The 5,729-nt window shown below is 41.3% G+C and overlaps 1 long non-coding RNA gene across 1 annotated transcript in view; it reads right to left on the reverse strand.

Annotated features, from left to right (window-relative positions):
* Positions 1-287: 287 nt before the first annotated feature.
* Positions 288-5,729, reverse strand: part of LOC105512708 — a 46,329-nt gene continuing 40,887 nt past the window's right edge. The window contains exon 3 of the long non-coding RNA XR_001001900.1: positions 288-885. This is a non-coding gene — a long non-coding RNA (uncharacterized LOC105512708). The remainder of the gene's footprint in view (positions 886-5,729) is intronic.

The raw sequence follows: 5,729 nt of genomic DNA on the forward strand, positions 1-5,729 counted from the left end.
ACAATTACTTCTTGAAAAAGAGTGATGAGACCATGATCAAAGACTGGTCTTTTTGGTTGAGATAGAGAAAGTGCCAAATGTCTGATAACATTAGATTAATTTGAGATCCAGAGAATGTTTGGGTCAAGCCAACAAATTTATCTTTATTTGAGCTCTTAGCAACCTGTATGGCAGGTGTTTATTACTCTTGGACAAATGCCTTCTGTTTATCTGGAAAGCGTTCATTGAGACATGAGTCTCCATTATATAGGTGTGACATGAAGTGGTAAGAAGTTGTCATGCAAACCCATGTTGTAAGGAACCATGTTTTATTCGGAGAAGATGTTCATGATGAAGAATTCCTTAGACAAAATGCAGATTAGACTCATGTTTACATCATCCCCAATTATAAGATCCCCAGAGAAAATGTGGCATTGTCCTCCATGGAGTTGTGCTTATTTCAGGCAAAATTATTTTTGATGCGTATCCCTCCTTTCTTGGTGCCTGGTAAACAATAACTCCAGCTGTCAAGTGCTGATGCAAGAGATGGAAATTCCATTTTTCTTTTCTTCTACAGGAAACACAAAGATCCTCCATGCAATCTCCTGGGCTATTGTCATATAGTATGATTTATGTATTTCTCGTATGTTTCTTTCTTTTTAAATCTGGAAGTATATTCTTTTGTTTTATTGGGCTATTTATTCTCTTGACACCCTTGGATGTGAGTTAATGGAACCATGATAAAAGGATAGAGAAGTGGAACAAACAAGCCTGATGGTATAGATTCAGGACTGCCTGACAGATTAGGGATAGCAAGGAGAGGAACAAAAGATAAAATCACCTGATTCATGCACACTGCGATGGTCCAAAAAAAACTAGTGCTTGAAGTTTCACTATGCTGTAACTCTGGAAAAGAAACACAGAAAAGATTAGGTTATTATTATAGGAATTGAGAAAAAATGTTCTTTTAAAAAAATTAATTTTGATATACAAAATCTAAAAGCTTAATCTAAGAGCCTAGAACAATGTTTTGTGCTCAATGGGCATTTTATAAGCTTTTGTTATTTAAAGTCAGGGAAAGAGTTTATGGATGTGAGAACAACGGAATGGAGTGGACACACAACTACTATTTTATCTGCAGAGAAGAGCATCCACTCCCCTTCTGGCCATGCCCCATTCATATGGCTGAGCTTGGAAGCTGCCATCCTTCTACAGATTCTGCTGTGGTGATTGATGTAGAAATGGAAACATGAATTAAAATAATCCTAGTGCCTTCCCTCCACGGTAATTGGCCCAAAGAAGAACACTTAACACAAGCTGAGCCAATTGGAGGACTTCTCCCAATTTTTCAAGTTGGAACCATGGAGAGTGATAAAACTGGAATAACATAAGCTTGAAAACTGCTGTTGCCTAGTGTCCCATACTCCATACTCAGGCGGAAATGAGTCTGAGATGGTGAAGTCAACCTGTGGATGGAGACAAGAGGGGAAAGGGTCCTGACCACATTTGACCCTGGTTCCAGCCGTCCCCTAGGTCCAGTTTTATCTCTGCCCTTCATAATATTTGTCCACTTGAGCCAACACTGCCCCATGAAAGAGTTTTGACTAATACAAGGAAAAATTAAACTTGAACAAGATAGACTTGGGAGTAACCTAGGCTCTAAGCAATAGGAGGTAAAGGATTATATCATTCATCTTTATAATCACAGTGCATAAAATAGTGCTTGGTACACAGTTGGCAGTCAATAACTCTACAGTTTTTCAAAATATATTTATCAAGTGTCTGGAGAACATGCTAATTACTGAGAATAAAATAGTGAGCAAGACAAGTGCAGTCCTTGCCCTTAAGAAGCTTTCAAGTGGAAAGCACAGAGAAAATGATAACTGGCAAATAGCATAATAAAAAGTAATACTTTTTTTTAGGAGACTGGGTCTCACTCTGTCTCCCACACCAGAGTACCAGGGTATGATGATCATAGCTCACCGTAGCCTCAAACTCCTGGGCTCAAGCCATCCCCCCGCCTCAACCTTCTGAGTAGCTGAGACTACAGGCATGTGCCACCGCCCTTAGCTAATTTTTTTTTTAATTTTTTATAAAGATGGTATTTCAGTATGTTGCCCAGGCTGGACTTGAACTCCTGGCCTCAATAGATCCTTCTGTCTCAATCCCCAAAATGTTAGGATTACAGACATGAGCCACTACCCCTGGCCAAGTAATACTTTTTTGATAGGGGGAATATATGATTCGTTATAGTTTTGGTATGACAAGTAGATAGCCTAGCTAATCCAAGTTAAAAAGGGAATTATTAGTTAATGGGGTGTCTGACAGAACACAAGAGGAGGAACACAGCCTGACTTTTGGGAGGACAGGGACTGGGAACTGGAGAGTCATTGTCTCCCTAGGAAATGTTCTTTCTGACTCTCCTCTCTGCTTCTCCTTTTCTTTTCCCAAAAACTGTCTTATTTGCTCCCCAGTCCAAGTGCTGTTGTAAAACCGGTCACAGCTTTTAAGTACAGACCTGTCCAGAGAAGACAATTATATTGACCAGAATTCCCCTAAGGAGGAATATCTACTCTTGAAAGTAATGCTTCAATAAGCTCTTCGATTAGTTGATTGCCTTAGTAGGTGAGCCCTCAGGGCATGCTCACATCTGAAAAGATGCTTGCTGTAAATTACTATGCACCAAACGTGGAGGAGAATTAGTGGGGCCCAGGAGAGAGACAGAGTTAGGAAGGAGAGGGAGAGGGGAGGGACTGAATGAACTCTCCCACCTCCATTCCATTTATAGTAAAGACTATTAAAATTATAAGATACTGGGGATGATGGATATTTTACTGGAAACTAACAAAAGAGCTGAGTTGTCTGGGTTGCAGCAAAATAAGACAGTGCCGGGAGCACGAACAACCAAGTCACACAAGCTAAAGGTTTAGCCACCTGGAGAGGTTGACTCATTCTCTTTGTTAAATTTCAGATGACCAGGAAAGAATTCTGGTTGGCTTATCTTGGGACAAGTGGGGCTGATAGAAGAGTGGGATTATGTACAAAATGACAGTTGTATCCACATCTATGTTGGGGTTGGCTGGGGTGTTACCAGTGGAATGTATCAGAGTTACCCACTGGGAATCTGTATGGGTTTACAGCAACCTCAATTCTTGCTTCCTCAGAAGAAAGAATTCCACTGAGGGGCATAAGGCAGAAAAACAGACCAAGGCAAGATTCAGAGCAGCAGTGGAAATTTCTTTAAAAAGGCCTTAGAATAGGAAAGAAAGGAAAGTACACTTGGAAGAGACCCAAGCAGGCAACTTGAAGGACAAGTTCGGCATTTAACCTTGATCCTAGGACTTTAAAGGCTGGCCCACTTCTGGTGTCTTGCATCCCTTTTCCACGATTCTTCCCTTAGAGTGGGCGGCCCGCATGCACAGTGTCCTCCTTACCTTTAGGAAGTGAACACTCATAGTGTGTTTAGGAAGTTGTACTCTTAGCCACCTGAGGCGTTCTTCCCTTTTCTGATGGAGTGCCACAGGAAGGTCATGCGCCACCATTTTGTCTCATAATGCGCATGCCCAGGAAGTTGCTTTTTCTCACATCTGCAGTCAGTCAACACTTTGGTGCAACAGGTGTAGACCATCAGGAAATGGCCTCTCCCTGGCACTGGCTGCCAATTTATCACTTTTAGACAGGCAATGTGATAATTGCCAAACCATCACTCAACATTCCTGGTGGAGGGGAGGGCGCCCTCTCCTGCCCTGCTCATGCTTAACTACCTGTAACAGAGGGGCAGTTAAGGGAATTTCTTGTGAATTGGTCAGAACTTTCGAAAGGTCTTCAATACAGGACAGAAATGGGTGTCTAGAATATATGTGTGAGAGACATCTCGTCCAAGCTAAATATTCTTTGAGTGAAAGAATTAATACACAGAACTTTCTTGGATGGCTTGGCAAACGCTGTGATATAAACAGAAGAAAGACAAAGCTATGGGTCATCAGAAGTCTAGGGTGAGAAAAAGATATGAGGTGAACAGAGGGTCAGGAGAATCTGTGGTGTCAAGAAAAGTAGAAGCCAAGACAGAGAGAAACACTGGGAGCCTGTGAATGAAGAGGGTGAAATAATGAAACACAACCATGTGGTAGCTGAAGGGTGTTCGGTTCTCCTTGAGGTCTGACTTGGTGAGCAAAGGGCTATTATCCTGAAGACCTGATTGTTTTGTTTAACTCTTGGATGTTTTTCTCTGTGTGTGTGTGTGTGTGTGTATGTATGTGTTTACCTTACCTACCTTCCTTCCTTATTTTTTAACATATCCTTACAAATAACTCTTATTATCTGAGATGCCCTAGGCATGTTTGTGATCCTGAAAATCTGAGAGAGTTTAATAACAAAACCACCAAGGAAGAAAGGAAGGAAGAAAAGAAAAAGAGAGATCATTCTTATCAAGTAAGAGCTAACTTCTCTCCTCCAATTGCTGTTTTATTCTTATTTCAGTTTTCCTGCCCATTTCCACTTCTTTATTCTTTGTGATCCTTTCTCTCCTAGCCTTCAAAAAAAAAAACCAAACTTAAACCTAATCCTACCTATCTTTCTCCTTTGCTGTTCTATTTAGTTACAGTATAATGATGTACAGATGCTCACCAGGTTACTCAACACTTGACTTATGCAAATTTGACCTTATACAAATTATTATATAAGGAACACAGTAAAGTTTTAGAAATGTAGAAAATTTGCATTTTATATGAAAACAAAAAGTAGCCTAGTGCATAGGTGAATGTTAAGAAACCAATTGCCCTCCATCTTCTGTTGTTTTGATGCATCATGTCACATTGCCATGTGTTAGAATCACAGCCCTCCATCCTTGACTCTACCGTAGTATAAGATGCAGTTAAGCGCTGAGACCCTGGGATCTGGCTGCTTGGATTTGTATCCTTTTTCTACCATTTTCTAGCTGAATGACCTTGAGTAAGTCACCTAAATCCTCTAAGCCTCAGTTTTCTCTTTCTTTCTCTCTTTCTCTTTCTTTCTTTCTTTCTCTTTCTTTCTTTCTTTCTTTCTTTCTTTCTTTCTTTCTTTCTTTCTTTCTTTCTTTCTTTTCTTTCTTTCTTCTTTCTTCTTTCCTTCCTTCCTTCCTTCCTTCCTTCCTTCCTTCCTTCCTTCCTTCCTTCCTTCCTTCCTTCCTTCCTTCCTTCTTTCCTTCCTTCCTCCCTCCCTCCCTCCCTTCTCTCTCTCTCTCTCTCTTTCTTTCTTTTTTGATGGCATTTCACTCTTCTTGCCCAGGCTGGAGTGCAATGCCAATCTCGGCTCCCCGCAACCTCCGCCTCCCGGGTTCCAGCGATTCTCCTGCCTCAGCCTCCCGAGGAGCTGGGATTACAGGCATGTGCCACCACGCCTGGCTAATTTTGTATTTTTGGTAGAGACAGAGTTTCTCCATGTTGGTTAGGCTGGTCTCCAACTCCCAACTTCAGGTGATCACCTGCCTCAGCCTCCCAAAGTGCTGGGATTACAGGCGTGAGCTTCCCTGTGCCTGACCTAAGCCTCAATATTCTAATCAATGAAGTAGGGGTAATGTTTTCTTTCTCAGAGTTGTTATAACAGATAGATCAAATGTGGAGCTTCAGTGGCACAATCAGTTGGTGCATGGTACTCATACAGAAATAGATCAGGTACTCTTAGTATAATAGCAGTCTGTAGTAAATACCCTTGCTAGTAAATTCAGAGTTTGATGTTGTTGACCCCAATGGCAAGGCTGCTTCTTTTCCTGA

Source organism: Colobus angolensis, unplaced genomic scaffold, assembly GCF_000951035.1.
Source record: "Colobus angolensis palliatus isolate OR3802 unplaced genomic scaffold, Cang.pa_1.0 Scaffold218, whole genome shotgun sequence".
Classification (NCBI taxonomy): domain Eukaryota; kingdom Metazoa; phylum Chordata; class Mammalia; order Primates; family Cercopithecidae; genus Colobus; species Colobus angolensis.